The sequence below is a fragment of the Felis catus genome, chromosome A1 (assembly GCF_018350175.1).
Source record: "Felis catus isolate Fca126 chromosome A1, F.catus_Fca126_mat1.0, whole genome shotgun sequence".
Lineage (NCBI taxonomy): Eukaryota > Metazoa > Chordata > Mammalia > Carnivora > Felidae > Felis > Felis catus.
The window spans coordinates 169,994,136-170,013,020 of NC_058368.1; the positions used below are offsets into that span (position 1 = coordinate 169,994,136).

Genomic DNA, 18,885 nt, shown 5'->3' on the forward strand with positions numbered 1-18,885 from the left:
TTTATATTGGATATTCTATATACAATATCACATTGTTTATGAATGATAACAGTTTTATATTTTCCTTTTCAAAACGTATGCCTAGAACTCCTTTCATATCTGCCCTTTGAAAACCCTGTAGCATCATCTCTGTCCGCTCCATTTTTATTCATTACTCTCCAGCCACACTGACCTTTCTATCCTGAAGCTCATCTGCTATCATTTCTGTCTTAGGGCACTTGCACAAGTTACTCCTTTCCCTGCAACACTCTTCACCAAAATATTTCATTATTTCTATCATTCATGTTTCAAATCAAACATCATCACATCAAAGAACTTTCCTGGCCACGCTACAAAAGTGTCTAATGCTACAACCATTCTGTATCATTCTGTAATTATTGAGAGCACTTACAATTCCTCCAGCATCTTATTTATCTTTTTACATATTTATTTTCTCACCCACAGTCCTCAACTTGAACGTATTTTCCTGAAGGACAGTGACCTTGTCCATAACTTCCACTGCTTGATTCCAAGAATACTGCTTGTCTCACAGAAAGTGTATTTTTTTCTTTTTCTTTTTATTCCAAGATTGATGGGATTAAAGAAAAAGAGAGAAAACCTTTTTTTACACTTTTTTTTTAACGTTTATTTCTTTTTGGGACAGAGAGAGACAGAGCATGAATGGGGGAGGGGCAGAGAGAGAGGGAGACACAGAATCGGAAACAGGCTCCAGGCTCTGAGCCATCAGCCCAGAGCCCCACGCGGGGCTCGAACTCACGGACCGCGAGATCGTGACCTGGCTGAAGTCGGACACTTAACCGACTGCGCCACCCAGGCGCCCCGAAAAAGAGAGAAAACTTTAAAGCATGTAAACAAAAACTATTCATGAGAGTAACTTTCATACTTTAGTTATCACTATAAAATGGACTGGAAATTATCACAGGAATTAACTGTTCTAAAGGGAGGAAAAGGCATTAAATAAAGGTAACCTGATACATTTTGGTTATATGTTAGAGCTTTGAAACACTACAAGATATAATATCTTGGTGCACTCATGCATGGTTAAGGGGATTGTCTGTCATATTTTGGAGTCTGAGGAAGAAATATTCAGTTGCATCTGTACAGATTCTTTCTGTGAGTTAGCTTGGGAATTAGGAATGCAAGCTCTAGATCTGGAAGTTTCTATAAAGCACAGACCAGCTCATGACATATGGGCCTGTGGCTTGACCTTTGTTCTTTTGACCTATGCCCATCATCTGCTGGCTACTCAGCCTGAAGCTAAAACAAAGGATCAGCAACATAAGATGCAGTGCTCTAGGGCTAATGGAGCTGACTCAGGACCATGGGGACCACTCAGGCACATCATAGCATCCACTGTTGGCCCTGCCAGCTTATTTACTAGTTTCCTTAGTGTCATTGTCTTGACAAGTAACTCTGGGAATCCAGTGCATTTTTCCCCTTCAGCTAGACACCGCCAGAATATTTGACTCTCTGGATGTGTCAGGCAGGCTCTGTAATTAAATGGCTCAGCATTTCTGTTTGTCAGGGTGATATAAAATAAGGGGAAAAAATGTTTGCTTTGTGAAGCCCTGCCATAAAGCCTTCAGGAAGGATTATACATCATCAGGCCTTTGGCTCCCAAAGGAAAATGCTCTGAAAGACAAAACATCTTTAGTGTCAATTTTCAACCAGAAGAAAATTGAATGAAATGAAGTTTGACATATGGAATGGTTTTCATAAGTTGTTTCAAATGTGAGTCACAAGAAATGTCACTTGGAGGATATGGCAGAAGATCAGCTAAGATACTTCTAATAATTTGAATAGAGCCCGGAGCTGACTTACCTTTGTGTGTTCACGGGCCATGCCATGGCCCACATTCAGTTAAGGAAAAACTGGACCCATTCATCATTTGTGATTGCAGAATTTGTATTTGTGTCTTATGGTTGCTTCTTTAGAAAAGGAGGCTGAAACCAGTTTGGAAAAACACTTCAGAAGACTGTCTTGACTTTAATGTACTTACCTAAACCCATTACTTGAAAATAGCCCTTTTATCAAATACTTCCATCTATTTACATATTTTTGAAAATTCTTTTACATTGGCAGCTTTCATGTATATATATATACATATATATATATGTATATATATATACATACATATATATATATACACACATATATATATATATATCTAATAACAATGAAATATGACCACCGCAATTGCATCTTGAAGTCATATTAGAAATTCAGTTTATTAAATTAACTCTGATATGCTGTGATGAAGCATAGTTAGGACACAAAGCCAAAGACTGTAAGAAGTGTGTATTTCTCAGAAAGTATGGTCATGTATACATATTTGGGTGTTCACTAATATGATTCAGTTGCAATCCCATAAGGTATCCATAGTTGGCTAGCCTCAGTTCTAGATTCAGAATACAGCCAGACTCATTTTTTCTTAATAAGGATTTTCCAAGCCTGACCATATATTTATTTGTGTGGGTATGGATTAAACTAGTATATCCTCTTCCTCATTGCCTCTTTCCCTATTCTTAATCCCCAGTTTCTCCAGACTCACAGTAATATGTAGGTTTGTTTCTGTTGTCCTGCAGTTCATGGAAAGTTAAATGAAAAAAAGGTGACAAAGCCAACATCGTAGCTCTCAATCCTGCCTCACAACCGCAGCAAAAACAAGAAATGAGTGAACTGACCTTCCCTTGGAGAGGTTTGGCTAGAAGCTGGATAGAATTGGGGCCTAATGGGCCCCCAAAGTTTCTTCCAATATGTTAGATGTAAGAAAATAAAAGGGAGATTTTCATTTTATATTTGTGAACATGTGTCACTGGCCCTCCCCTAATGTTTGAGCCGTTATAATATGTAATGGTTTGTACTTCCTTTTTGGATCTCTAACATGTCAACTTAAGATTCATAGAGAAAAATTGGTGAAAAATTGGTCCTCCAGGTGAGCAAAGCCCATCATTACAAATAACAAACATGCAACGATACAGCAGTGGATTGGCTTCCTATCTGCATTCCCTACACCCTGTTTTCCTAGGGTTTTTTTCTGTAGTAACTAGGGCAATTCTGTGTGAGAGCTTCTATGGCTGTGTTTCAGCCTCCCACACAGCCCACATGCTAATCCTTAGTGGATTTAAAGCACCAGGTCCTTTAGTATTAGTCATGCTGATCAATTTTAATTGAAAAAGGCAAAGCACACATTTTACACAGTATGGCACAAGGTACATCCACTGATGGAGTTGCTAGGAGGGAGGCCAGAGCATTTCCTACATGCTCCTCTCCTAAGAATCCTGTCCCCTTTTGATGGAGTCTGTATCCTGGAAGGAATACACTGAGAGTGCAAAAGGGGGAAAAGGGTCACTGGCCTGCTGGCCAGAGCAATCAAGTCCTCTCCCTGGTTGTCTTCATGAAGAAGAATGTCACAGCCATATCACACTCTCTGTTGCATCACTTAAGAGAAATCAGGTTCACGGACAGTGGCTTTATTGTGCCCTATTAATAATGAGTACCATTTGCTAAACAGGGAAGCTGAGCATTTTCCATATATGATGGCATTTGCTCCTTATAGTGAATCTGGGCCCCGGACCTATATAGTCTAGGCCTACCTGATGACTTTCCCACACAATGTACTCTGCCAGGTTGATCTTTCTTAAATATGCTTCTTTCCCTCTTTTTCCATGACTTTCGTCTTTTCTCTCATAGTCTTGATCTTCAAAGTCCTCTTTGCCTGGCAAGTTTTCTGGACATCTTTGCATAGCCGGATTCTTATTTTTCTGTTCTTCTCTCAAATGTTATATTTTCAGAGAAGCCTTTCTGGACCACCTGGTCTAAAATCAATTCCTCATCTCGTCATCGCTCATTACTACATATCCTGTTACTTCCCCTTAGGGCACTTTTCACAGTGTATAATTGTCTTCTTTCTTTACCTTACTTGACCATCTTCTTCCCCAGCATGTAAGTCCCATAAAGAGAGAGAGTTTATCTGTCTTCTACATCACTGTGGCATGATTACCACAGACATGATTGCACCTAGTATCTCTTCATCCATCATTCATGGCAAAACACATCTATAAGTCTGGAATATTATCATCACAGAATAGATTAATGAATTGCATTTTAGAGAAGCAACTGACTTGCCTATAGCTACTAAATGGCAATATAGGATTTGAACCCAGGTTTGCTTATATTAGTTGTAGTTGTATAAGTTGACTGCAGAGCTACAAACATATTTTCCCTTCAGAATTACCTTGCAATTTCCCCAGAAATTTAATTCATTCATGTAGATTCTCTGCCAAAAAGTCTGATCTGCAACTAATCGTTTATCTAGATAATTTATTCTGATTTCTCATAGCTCTGTCTAAACATTTTCCCCCCCTCCTATGACTGCTTGCCATTTTCATTACTCCAAAAAGAAATCCTATCCCCATTTGCAGTCTCTCAGCATTTGCTTCTCCCCATCCCCGGTCCCTGGCAACCACTAATCTACTTTATGACTCAATATTGGATACTTAATATAAATGGAATCACACAACATGAGCCTTTTGTGTCTGGATTCTTTAATGTTGCATCTTTTCAGGGTTTATCCATGTTGTAGCGTGCATCAGTTCTCCATCCCTTTCATATGACCAAATAAACATTCTCTGTACTACATTCTTTTTATGCACTTATCACTTGGATAATTTTAAGTAATGGTACTGTGAACATTTGTGTACATGTTTCTGTGTGGACATATGTTTACATTTTTCTTAGGTATTTACCTAGAAATGGAATTGCTGGGTCATATGGTAATTCTTTGTTCATCTTTTTAAGAAAATGCCAAACCATTTTCTAAAGTGACTGCACCATTTGATATTCCCACAAACAATGTGTGACGTTTTCACTTTCTCTACATCTTTACCAATATATTTATTGTTCATCTTCTTGATACTAACCATCCTAGTAGGTATGCAAACCACAATGAAAATCTCATTATGGCTTTGATTTGTATTCCCCCAGTGACTAATGATTTTGAGCATCTTTTCTTATTGGCCATTTGTGTATCTTCTTTGGAGAAATATCTATTAATTCCTTTGCTCATTTTTAAATTGGGTTATTAGACTTTTTAATTTTGAATTGTAAAAATTAAACTCAGAATAGAAGTTCTTGTCAGGTATATGATTTGCAAATAATTTCTCCCAGTTTTGTGTTTTTAATTTTGATGAAGTCCAATTTATCTGTTTTTTATTTTGGTGTTTGTGATTTTGGTGTCATATTTAAGATACCATTGCTTAATCCAAAATCACAAGGCTTTACACTTAGGCTTTCTTCTAAGAGTTTTATAGTTTTAACTCTTCCATTTTGAATTAATTGTATATGGTATGAAGTAGGAGTATAGTTTTTTTTTTAAATTTTCATTTTGCATGTGGCTATCATTGGCTCAGCATCATTTTTTGAAAGGACTATTCTTTCTCCACTGAATTGTCTTGATACCCTCATTAAAAATCATTTGGTCATTTAAGCAACAGCTTATTTCTGTTACAAAACCAGCTCTTATTCCCTTATTTTCTGAAAACTTCTTGATTTTTGGAGATGTAAGTTCCACATCCCTATCCTGAGAATCTCAAACCATATTCTCTGGACAAGAAATTCTTTACTTCTGGTTCTTAAATTTTGTTTTAGGTTGGATTCTCCCAGAAGCAGACGCTAAAACCAGGATCTATGCAAGTTGATTACTTAGGAAGTATAGAAAATACTGGTTGAGAGTGGAGAAGAGACACATGTAAGGGATGGAAGACAATAAAGAGTGTATTATTAGGTCAGCCCCCAGAGTGGGCAACTGAGGAAACCTTGTGGGCAAACAATGAGAAATCACCAGAACGTTCCTTCAGGTTGTGCTGCTTAAGACATGAAGGACCTCAGGCGTTTTACACAACTCTTGATCATCATTGGTTGAGGCTTGCTCCTGAAAATCTTTATTCTTTGGAACTTCCAGCCTTATGTACAGGAGAAGAGTGACTCCCTGCAGTGCTTGGGAAGGTTTTAGGCACAGAGATGCAGATATTTGTAGTTAGAAGGGGCTGGAGCATACCAAACAGTAAGGTCAGACAGATACGGGAAAAGCATTGGCTGTGTATGCTCCACAAACAAAGGAGAGGTTCCCTTTCTCAGTGGGTGCTTAAAACTCAGGCCTCACCTAAACAGGCGCAGCCTTCACCCCTTGCACCAATTCCAAAGATAGCTAAAAGGAACACAAAGCAAGAGAATAGTATCAAGATACACTTACAGCAAGATACCATTCTGAGCTGATGTGCTGGAGAAAAGAAAGCTTAATTCAAATGCAAAGCAGCAGGAGGGTGAGACACTTTTATATTTGAAGTCCTTGTTTTAGTCAGGAGTCTTTGGTTGCAAGTGACAAAAGCTAAATTTACTTAAACAAAGGAGAACTGTGTTGGCTCATATAATCAAACTATAGAAAGAGCAGGAGGCAGCTGGCCTTTGGGACTTCTGGAACTAGGGCCTCAGATACCATTGTGATTCTGTCCCTGCATTGTAGCTTTTATAAATTTTCAGCTCTTCTAAGCAGAAGAAACATAACTTTCTGCTACTTTGAGCTCTCTCCCTTTTAGCTCTCCAGTTGGAGAGAGATGGGCATTTCTCTGGCAACTACAATTTAAAACATTCCCTAATTTGGTTCACTTTGATAACACATCCTGGTACTAACCATTCTGTCCAGAAAGATGTTGCTCTGACTTGGTTCATAGCCACGTGCCTGTGGCCTGAGAGTAGGGCCTGTTACCAGAAGAGCCATAAAGCTGGGCAGTTGAAGTTAAAAACCATTGCTCTCTAGGCAGGGGACGGGACTGGAAATCAAAGGTCACACAAAAACAAATAAAAAACATCTTCCTGTCCTCTGAGTCCTCTGCACACTTCTAATATCCCAGGACCTGCAGCCCACCATGGAATACTACTTCAAGGCCTTATAGAGAAAACACTTGCTGCTTTCAATTCCCTTCTCATGGACAATGTATCCTATGATGTTCCAGCTCCACTGAAGTTACATCATGTGGTGCGACAGCTGATTTCCTTGCTAGTATGTTTGCAAAGGGGGTAATGAACAATCTGAAACAATCTCATTGATTTTTCTCTTTAATGGTTCAAATACTGGTTCATTAGGAAAGAAGTTGCAAATTTCATTGCTGCCTAGTTACCAAGAACCATTCAGCTGCGTTAGAAATAAGTGACATCAAATATCAAATAATCAGTCTTGGAGCAAATATTAGAATAAGAAAGAGCTTTAAAATGCTTGGGAAACTCAGCAGTGATTATTTCATTGCTTCCAAGTAATTATCACCATTCATATTCCTCTAGAATCCTTCAGACTGCAACAGGATCCACCACCCTTTCTGGGAAGGAAGAGCTTGGGCTCTCTGCTTGGGAAGGAGCAATGTATTTAAGTAAGAAAAAATAAGAACACTAAAACTACTTTTACTAGTGATGTGACAAACATAGCAAGTAGTTACATGCTAATTCAGGCTATCACCTTTAATTAGGACTTGAGGAGGCTGAGTTCTGCTGTCTTCAGTCTTTGGAAATGAGCACTCATGATCAAAGAGCTATCTTCTTTAAATAATTTAAATAGGTATCCATTTTAATTAAAGAAGATATTGAATATTGGATATGAAAATGGCTGTTTTTTGGTTTTGTTTTTTTTTTTAACCTTTAGATTTGGTGGCTGCTGCTTAAATGAATAGGTCCCTGTACAGTAGGAAACAGCATCTGGCGCAGTCCCTCTTCAGGGCTGAAGATCAAGCACACACTCCGCTGGAGGCCTTCTGTGATCCCAACACCTCCCTCAGATGGAGCAGGTGGGAGGAAGCCCCTTCCAGAGTCTCCTGGTGGGTCCCTGTACAGGTCTCAACAGCTGCTGGAGGACAACCAATCTGGTTCTGCACTTCTGAAAAGGGGCTATTTTTCTCCCTGACCCAAAACAAGAGTGGTTTGGAATGCTGCAAAGCATTTGATGAATCATTAGACATACCCTCAAAATTTCTTGAAAAGGTCCCTGTTGAAAAGATTCAGCCTACAGAGACCTGAATGTATCCCATGTACATTCATCATAAACAAGAAGCCTGCCCTGTTCTGCCTTTTAAGGGAGAGTGAAAATGCCCATGAGAAGTGTCTGGCCAAGAAGTATTAGACTGCACAATTTCAGCTGTTCCCAAACTTTTGTGTAGTTTCCTCTTACTTTGTGTTTCATTATATAATTTTCTCTCCTCTCAGTTTTCTGGTACTTTCTTCCTTTCTCCTAGATTCCCAGGCCAGTAGAACGCAGCAACAGTCACAGCACACCAATTCACAGTCACATTCAAAAGAAAATTAAAGAAAAAAAAGAAAATCAAAGAAAGACAGAAAGGGCAGAAAGAAAAGAAGTGTGGAAGAGGGACTTCATAACAAAGAGCACATTTCATTTAGTTATGTTTTCTGATTTCCATTTGCCTATAGGGTTCCCTTTTAGCTGCTAGGGGGCAAGAGGGTGGGGAGCCATGGTCTTTTTCTTCCTTCTCCTCCTTCTTTAAATGTTTACAGATCCTGATTAAACTCATCAGTCCAAGGTGGTTTTATTCATCTAACATTCCATTAAAGTGAGAAGGACAGATTAAATTTCACTGCCACTCATTTTACAGATGGATTCCATTAATCAACGAAAATCCATAAAAATCAACCCAAGATAATACTCTTCTTATATGTTTATAAAAACCCAGTAGCCTACCATGGGTTTTTACCTCTTCTGATGAGATTCCCTGGGCTCCTGTTCAATGGATCAGATTTGTATCTTGTCCCTTTCATACTCTCTGACTACTCAACATCTTCTTGTCCCTACAGGTCAAACTCCCTTGCTCTGATTAACTTTTGACTATCTATCACCAACTGGACTTTTGGAACTTTCTCTGAGGTGGACTTTAACAATTGTTTTCTGGCCTCATGCCTTGTGCTGCAAATATGGGCAACAGTTTCTGTGTCTTTCAGTCATGGGTTCCAAATGCAGGCTGCTTTCTTTACTTCCCTACTTGGCCTTACCCCCAAAGAAGGAAGATCTTGTGAAGAGGGGTTGGAGACCATGAAAATAACAGTTTTGATAAAGGAAAATAAAAATAAATAGAAGCTAAGACTTCCAGGTAGTGGTAGTTGAGGCAGTGTGTGCAGTATATGAGTAAGCAGGCAGAGGCAGAGGAGAGATGATATTGTAAAAGTGAGCAAGGTGTTTTAAGGATGGCAATGATTTAGGGTGGTTAGTATCACACTGAATGAATCATATGGTCATGTGAACTTAATCATGATGGGAGAAAGAAGAGTAAAGGAGATGATGGAAGAAGTCTCAAAGCAGGGGAAAGTGTTCCATGTCAGAGACATCAAAAAAAGATTTTTAAGACATCTAGGTAGTTGCGATATAATTAGATCAGGCTTGTGTTTTTCCCAACATCAGCAAAGACTAAATCAATGTGTGTCTGAGCAAAGAACTCATACATCCACGACCACAGGATGATGAGTTTGAAAACATTCTCTTTTGAAACAAACCTCAGATGCTTGATAGCTCTGGGAGCAAAGTTTGTGCTGAAATAAAAGTAAAGTTTGTTTTAACAAATGCATTGAATTCTGAAATGAAGCTCAGCTGGCATAAAAATTCAACATCAATTGCACACAAACATATTGCATGACCTTGCATTAGAATAAGCCTTTCAAAGGACTAGATGTACCATAAATTGAGCAAGAATCAAGCTCTTTTCTAAATGCCAATATCAGACAGGTTTCAAGATTGCCATGCTTCCACTGGAGCTAGGGAAAACACTGACACTAGAAATAAATGGGCCATTGGCTGTCACCACTCAGGAGCTCAGGTTCATCCTTTCTCTTGCCACAGTGAAATTCATAATAAAATGCCAACAAAAGTAAAGAGCAAGTCAGACCTGTCTGTAGCAGCTACAGAATAGGCATCTGCTATGATAATCCTACACACCACCACCCCCCCCCAAAAAAAAAAAAACACTGGCACTCTTGTTAGGTATGTATATCTGTCAGAGAAGGAGTCATCCTGTGAGGGAGAAGGAGTGACTTCTGCAGACTCTTATCTCCTGTCTTCGGGAACATTAAGAAATAAAAGATGACTATGCCTTCCCTGGCCAGTCCAATAACCAATTGAGTTTTTATGTTGAAACCACTTTCTCTTCCTCACTTTCCTTGTTACTTCCCTCTTGCACATTCCGTGACTGTCATATCTCTGTTAAACATCAGAAGTGATGAGTAAAAATTGTTTGACTTAAACATTATCTTGCTGCAAAAGATTCCTACCTCATAGAAGAGAATGACCAGATATTTGGCCAAAAGGATTACCTTTTGACAGATTTTCAAACTGTCAAAGACAGTTTGGAGGACAAGTCGTAGTCTGCCATCTTGCACACTTTGCAGAGTGACCCGTTATTACTGCCCCCTTGGATGGATCAACCTTAGCTCAGTGTTGTAGTCCAGTCCCAAATTACATCTTTTGGATGGGGAAATCTGAACTGAATTTGACATAGCATATGCTATTAATCCCTTTTGTAGTCTCCTTATGCCCCAACATGTCTTTTTTTGGCCATTAAGGAACATTTTGAAGTAGATGGAATCCCATTGTAAGTAGTGAGGAATGGCCCAGGCAGCACTGAAATATTCCCTTGCAAGTGCCTTATTCCTGAGACACAGGAAAGCCAAAGTAAAGACCTGCTGTGGATATTAGAACCTGGTTATATATAACATGAACAAACTTCCATTTACCCTGTTGGCCTCAGGACTCTGAATGCATCTTAAAATATACTGTTTTGATATTTTAATAACAATGTTCTTTGGTGATAATTATATAATAGCACAAAGGCCACATCCCAAACTAAAGAAGAGAATTTGTGTGCTGGAAATGGTCACCTTTGGGAAGATTCATCTGCCATGTGCATGTTGATAGCTTCAAAGAACTGGACACAATTCTCTCCCCAGCTCCATTATAGCACACACACCACAGGCATTCATTGCCTCTGACAGGAGTTAGAGCCAGCGGAGTTTCTTCGAGACACTGCTGTCACAATGATGCCACAGTGGTTTAGACCTTTTGTTTGTTTATTAGCTTGTGTATGTGTAGCACTACATGCTTGCTTTATTTTATTCCCTCTGTTTTGCAATAAACTATCATGGCAGGGATTGCCTTTTTTGCTGCACTGCTTGTAAGTATGCCCTGAGGCTAACAAGCATGGGCATATCTGATGAAAATGATGAGATAACTGTGTCAAGCGCTGCTGGAGAAAGGCTGTTATATGTCTGTTAGCAAGGTCTGAGGCTCCTGTGTGTGTGTGTGTGTGTGTGTGTGTGTGTGTGTGTGTGTGTGAGAGAGAGAGAGAGAGAGAGAGAGAGAGAGATTGAGAGAGAGAGAAATTTCTGTGGGACATACTCTGCATTCATTCATTCATTCTTGCAACAAATATTTATTGAGCCAAGGTGCCGTTCCAGGTACTGGGGATAAAATGAGCACACAAAAAAGCAATGATCCATGCTTTATAGAACTTTCATCTGATAAGAAAGAAAGATATTACCCAAATAATTTTAAAACATTATGGGTAGTATTAGTTGGAAAAGAAATACAGTATGCTGAAGAATGCTCAGATCTTAGGTTAAATAATAATAATTAAATGAATTTGGTTAGAGGTTTTAGAAAGGTTATAATTCTGTGTTCAAGTATATTAAGGGATATTGAAAATACATTTTCTTGATGAAAATAAAACCTGATTCAGTAGAATTAGAAGAAATTGTTTTTGTCAGAACATGTGTTGATCATCAAGATGTTAAGTCAATTTAGAGATTATGTAGACATTTATTTATTGTATTATTATATATTTAAAGATTAAGTTAAGATAAAAATGTACAGATGACACTGCACTTACAATCACAAAAGAATAGGAATTACTGAGGTGGAGTTTACAGGAGTTTTGTCAGGGGTAGGGTAATAAATTAAGAGGAGAGGGGCTTGGTGGATGGATGAGAGAAACACGCAGTTTTCATGCTTAAGGATATACTGAGCATGTTGTATGTCCCTGTGTCTCTTATGTATGCATCCTATGACATATGCATCATTAGCCCAGCTAGAGAAATGGTAGAGCTCGCATTGCCTTCTCTGTCCTACCAGTTAGCCTTTTGGGCTCTTTTGTGTGAGGAATCCCTGATACTGAAATAATTCTCTAGGTGGTATTACTAAATTCGTTGAGGTTTCTAGCTGTTGTGGCAGCCTCATGTTTCAGCTGCTCTCCCACCTCCTGACCTCCCAAAAGAGGACTGGGTCAGCACTAAGGGGCAGGAGAGGGATGGATATATAGACAAAGGAAACATAATCTTGATAAAATGGTCAATGAGCAGAAGGAATAAGAGAGGTTAGAAAGTCTAGCATCTTGGTAAAAGGAAATATTGGTGGGCTGAATAAAACTGGGGTGGTGTCTCCCTCTTTAATTCAGTCAGCTATGGTGAAATACCATGGACTAGGTGGCTTATATAACAGACATTTATTTCTCACACTTCTGGAGGCTAGGAAATCCAAGATCAAGATACCATCTGGGATTCCTGATGAGGACCCGTTTCCTGGCTTACAGACAGCTACTTTCTCACTGTGTCCTCACATAATGAGAGAAAGAAAGAGAGAGAGTGATTGGATGTGTTCTGAGATCTCTTCTTTTTATAAAGAACTTAATCCTACCCTGGGGGCCCCACACTCATGACCTCATCTAAACCTAATTACCTCCTGAAGGGCCAATCTCCAAATTAGGTGGTTTCAATATACAAATTTGGAGGGCATAACACTGAGTTCGTAATAACCGCATTAAAAACTTTTGCTCTGCTAACTTAACATGGAGTCACTCTGTCAACATAATCAATGTATTTGTATGTCTGCACCTAAAACAGACTGCTTATTGTCCCTTAATATCTCCTTTTCCCTCTTTCAATAACAATGGAATATCTAATAATTAGAAGTCAGTTGTTGAATTTCCCTATATCTTGTGATTTTCTAGGTAGCCTTTTCTTACTGATTTCTAGTTAGTTCTCTGATGGTCTGACAACATCTCTTGAATAATTTTACTACTTTAAATTTGTTGAGATTTGTTTTATAGTGCAAAATATGGTCTATTTTGAGGAATGTTCCACATGCACTGAGAAGAATGTGTATTCTGCTATAACTGGGTAAAATGTTCTAGAAATGTCAGTCAGGTAATGTTTGTTGGTAGTGTTCTTCAGATATTCTCCATCATCACTGATTTTGTTTCCTTGTTCTATCACCTATTGAAAGAGAAGTGTTGAAGTACTCAAATGTAATTCTGGATTTGTCATTTTTGCCTTTCAGTTTCATCACATTTTGCTTCAGGTATTTTGTAGCTTTGTTATCCAATTCTTGAAGAACGTACTCCTTTCCACTCTTCATCATGTGATATACCTCTTTATCCTTTATCTGCTGTTAGTATAGCTACTTTAGCTTCCTTTTGATTAGTATTGACATGGAATATCTTTTTTCTTTTTTTAACTTTTAACCTATATTTTTATAACTAAAATTGATTTACCATAGATAGCATATAATTAGAACTTGATTTTTTTTATTAAATGTAACATTTTTTTGTCTTTTACTTGATGTTTTTAGACAGTTTACCTTTAAAGTATTACTGATATGTGTGGATTAAAGACTATCATCTATCTAGCTGTTTTCTCTTTGTTCCATCTTTCAAACTTTGTTCTTTGTTCTTTTTCTCCTTCTGCCTTTTAAAAATGTTTGTTATTCCATTTTATCACAACTATTTGCTTATTGTTTATACTCCTCTTTAATATTTTAGTGGTTCCCCTAGAATTTATAATATACATCAAGGGGCATCTGGGGTGGTTCAGTCAACTGGGCGTCCAACTTCTGCTCAGGTCATGATCTCACGGTTTGTGAGTTCGAGCCCCACGATGGGCTCTGTGCTGACAGCTCAGAGCCTGGAACCTGATTTGGATTCTGTGTCTCCCTCTCTCTTTGTCCTTCCCCCACTCACACTCTCAAAAAAAGAGGAATAAATGTAAAAAAATTTTATAATATACATCAAATAATTTATTATGACTTCACAATAGTGGAAGGTCCTTACAATAGTATATTCCCAACTCCTTCCTTTCATTTTCTGTGCTATTTTTGTTATATGTTTTACTTTTATATATGATATAAATACACAATGCTTTGTTACTTTGTTTGCTTTAGACAGCCATGTCTCTTTTATGACCAATTAAAAATAAGACAAAATGATTTTTAACTACATTTAATATATTTCCAATCCACTTCATTTCTTTGTACAGACTTCAGTTCTGTTGGGTAGCCTACTGCTGCTGCCTGAAGACCTTCCTTTAACATTTCTTCTAGTATTGATCTTCATGTTATTAATTTGCTAATTTTTTGCTTCAGAAGGCCTTTATTTCTTTTTTGCTCTTGAAAATTGTTTTAACTAGATACTGAATTCCTAGTTGACAGGATTTTGTTTTCACTTTTCATTAAAAAAAATGTAACTCCATTTCCTTTCAGTTTGAGTAGTTTCTCATGAGAAGCCTATAATTCTTATATATATATAATTCCCCTCAGTATGTAATATGTCCTTCATTTCTTATTACCTTCAATATTTTCTCTTTGTCTTTGGTTTTCAGCAGTTTGAATATAATCTACCTAAATGTCTTAGTTTGTTTGCCAGCTTATTTCTTAGTTTGCTTTTGTTTTTATCATGCTTGGTGTTCTCTCACCTTCTTGGAGCTGACATTTTGTTTATGTCATTAATTTTGCAAATTTTTCAACAAGTGTTTCTTTAATATTTCCTATGATCTGTGTTTTCTCCCCCCTTCACTTCTCTTTGTGTTTTAGATTAAGTCATTTATATTGACTCATCTTCAAATTCATTGTTTCTTCTACTCAGCGGTATTAAGTCTCTGATAAGCCCATTGAATGCATTCTTTGTTACTCTGCTTTTCATATCCAGAATTTATTTTTTTATTCAAATTCATGCTAGTTAATATATAATGTATTATTGGTTTCAGGAGTAGAATTTAGTGATTCATTAGTATTTATGTTTATTTCTTATACTGTCTCTCTCTGCTGAATTACTTATCTGGTCATCATGGTGTTCTCCTTTTCCTCTAGAGCTTTTACCATATTCATGATATTTATTTTAAATTCTCTAATAGTTATGGACAACATCAGTAGCATATCTGAGTCTGGTTCTATTGATTGCTTTGTCTCTTGACAGAAGTTTGTTTTCATTTGCTTTACATGCCTCATAACTTTTTGTTAAAAGATGAAGTTGGCCATCTTGTGTAGGAGAGAAGAGTCTGAGGTAAAAACTTTTGAAGGCTGGAAATGGACACTTGTCTCCTTTTGGTAGGCTTTGTTTGGTGTGTGTCTGTGTCTCTGTGTGTATGGTGGGAGTGGCTGGGTCATTATTGCTATAAGTTTAGCTGCATTTTAGAGTTGTTGCTAGGATTACTCTTGGTATAACAAGCGTCAAAGCCTCCAGGATAACTTTCTATTTAGCATGTGGGCTGGTTTACCAGAGGGTTTTTCTTCAACATCTGCTCCATCCTCAATTTTGGGCCTGCCTTTTGCATTATGACTCAAAAAGTGTCTCTCTGCATGCTTCTGCTCCTCTTCAAGCAGTAGACCACTTTTGTTCTGTTTAAGTGTCAGTCCTCAGCAGATACTATGTTGCTGAGTCTTGGGGGTAGGTCTTTCTCAGTGATCTTATTCACTCTCAGCTGCAGGTCTGGTCCCAGCAAGTATTTTCATTCCTTTTTCAAGTGTATAAGGTTTTGTTTTATTCCCTTCCCCCAGCATCAATGGGTTTTCATCAGTGCCTTAGGGCATCAGGTTTTATTTCTCTGCCTCTAACAGCCTAAGCCTTTTATTTCATAGAATATACAGGGAGAATGACCTGTGTTTTCCCCCCACAGCCCTTATTTCTCCAGACCTACATCATAAGGTCTACATGTTTAGTTCTCTTGTGTGAGAACCTCATCCTTTACAGAAAGTCCTGTGATGAATGGAAGTTCTCTTTGTGCTTATATTATCCAGGGGTTCTTTATACTTGCCAAACCACAGTTGGCCTTTAGCAATTCATTTAAGAATTAAGTTGAATTCTTACCTGTGACAGATAACATCTATCCTAGGTAAGCAAGTGTTCATGTCCTAACTCTTGCTGGATGTGTTTTCCTTGGATTTCATGTTAGTAGGTGATCATCACTTCTCTGCTGCATTCAGGAAAAGTTATTCATTTTCAGATTATTTGGTGTTTTTGCTGCTCCTGCTGTTGTTATTGTTATAAGTGCAAAAGAAATGCTCTTTACAGCATTCTACATCCTGAGTAGAAACTGAAAGTCCCAGAACACACAATATTTAGCTGGGCATGTGACCAGTTGGAGCTAAGGCTCTGTTTCCTGGCCTCTCTTATGGCTAGATCTGGCCAATTATATGTACATGGAAGATGTGCAACTTCCAGCAAATATTCTTTTTTTTAATTTTTTTGATGTTTATTTTTGAAGGCTAGAGAGGCAGAGCATGAGTGGAGGAAGAGCATGAGTGGAAGAGCATGAGTGGAGGAAGAGCATGAGTGGAGGAAGAGCATGAGTGGAAGAGAGAGGGGGAGACAGAATCTGAAGCAGTCTACAGACTTTGATCTGTCAGCACAGAGCCTGATGCGGGGCTAGAACCCATGAGCTGTGAGATCATGATCTGAGCTGAAGTCGGACGTTCAACCAACTGAGTCACCCAGGCGCCCCTTCCAGCAAATATTCTTAAAGGGGGAGAGAGGAAGCATGGTCTTTTCCCTCCTTTTCCTTGTTCTGCTGACTCAAATGCTGCTGACATGAGATCTGAAACTGATGCAACCATCTTGTACCATGAAGTTAGTTTAGTAAAAGAGGACATATCTGGTAGTACAGGAAGATAAAAGGAGCTTCGTATAGCACTTTGCCTATGCAGATATTCACCTCAGTAAGACAAAAAAATAAATGAAATAACTTGTATCTCGTTTAATTTGCTGGACATTCTCTTTTATCGCTGAACCTAATCCTAACTTATTTTATAAGCATTCATATCAGTGATTAGCAATTAGCATCGAGATGAAGCAGTGTTTGGATACCAGTGTCCTGGTTATCATTTCTGGTGCAATAAACTTTCTCTCTCTCCATCCCTGCCCCCTTAACCTTTAGCACCCAGCCCCCAGCTGAGAGGTTCACATATCATTGGTGCTCAATAAATATTCATTAATGAAAAATGGAAGCATACCATCTAACTTGACTTCTCCAGATGACAAATTTGCACTGATATTTTTGTTATTTTATATAATCATGATTTGTAAACCCCATCCCACCTGCACCATTTAAACCCACCCTCAATCTTTACAGATCCATAATAAGCAGAATGAGTTCCTTTTCTTCCCTTTTGGTTTTTCCCCCTCTTAGGGATATAAGTAGGGCAAGAACAGTTTATAGGGGAGAGGAAATGAGAAGCAGGGAACTAAAAAACTCATAACTGAAAAAAAAGGCTCCTGATAACTAAGAGGTAGCTCCAAATCATGTACTGGGATAACTCTTTAACTCTTTGATTCTGGTTGAGTGTTAGGCTGTAAAAGTGTACTTGGAAGAAATACTTCTTTTCCTTTCCCAGAAAGCTACTATCTTCAAGTTATTTATATCCCATGCTGAAGAGGAAAACAGTAAGACAGTTCTGCAATCTGTCACTGGACCATCGAGCAAATGCTTGAAGCTCCTACCAAGTAGCCAAATGTGGCCTGAGAGCACCTGTGCCATCTTAGGCAAACTCTGAATTCCTTAAGACCAGAATCTATGCCATCTGTTTAAATTTCAAATGTCATACCATAAAGAACATAATATGTAAGATATTTCTTACACCTACAGCTGCTGTTACTGCAAAAATACCAGAAACTAACAACTTGAAGGATTTAATTGGAGATGAAGGAAACTGTATTGAGAAATAACATCTCTCCATGTAAGAAGCAAAGAAAAGACATGTTTCTCTTTTCTCTGTATTATTAGAACTTGTCTGCCCTCCTCAGCACATCAGCCCTAATGATGCTGAAGTCCATGAAAGATAATTGCCTTGAGTCATTCTCTAGCCACAGAGAAGGTAAGATTAATAAAGAACATTTGTTATAATTTTGCAACCAATTTATGTAATGGAACTCATAATAAATAACCACATTTAACACAAGCATTCATCAAAGCCAATTTACACATCAATTTGTTCACTATGTGTTAAACCAACCATTTATAAGAAGAAGTTGGTTTCTTCCTGTGTCCCCTTTTCTCTCTGTTAAAGTAAAAATTACTGGTAGATATGGTAATGTGGGGGGCTTTTATACAGGCAGCATTGATAGTGATATATATTACTTCTCAGCTGTTGATACATGATGTATAATTTTGCACAGCATGTTGCTTCTGTCTGGACTAAGAGCAAATTATTGTTTTTAAAATATAAAACCATTATTGATAGTCTTTTCTTCTCTCAATAACTTGTCACCTCAGGTGAGTACAGTTCACCATAAGAGAGGCTTTGTATTTTCATAGACTGTCATGTCTTAATTATTCACAGAAAAAGGGACAGGTGCAGTCTACTAAATGAAATTCATAAATTATCTCCAAGCATTTTATTAATTAAACACCATTTAATTAATAAACCATTTTCAAGTTACCCTATTCCCAAGCTTTCGCTAACATCGTCACCTCTGATGTTTTTATCTTCCCACTGCTGCAAGGATATGATGGCTCTCATCTGTGTATATCCTAGAAAATTCTGCCACTATATAGTCACAAGTCTGTGTAAAAGGAAAAAAT

At 38.0% G+C, this 18,885-nt stretch overlaps 1 long non-coding RNA gene across 1 annotated transcript in view; it reads left to right on the forward strand.

Moving 5' to 3' along the window:
- LOC123379300 overlaps positions 1–18,885 on the forward strand; it is a 31,628-nt gene that overhangs the window by 6,485 nt on the left and 6,258 nt on the right. The window contains exons 4-6 of the long non-coding RNA XR_006583593.1: positions 7,339–7,424; positions 7,694–7,835; positions 18,088–18,178. This is a non-coding gene — a long non-coding RNA (uncharacterized LOC123379300). The remainder of the gene's footprint in view (positions 1–7,338; positions 7,425–7,693; positions 7,836–18,087; positions 18,179–18,885) is intronic.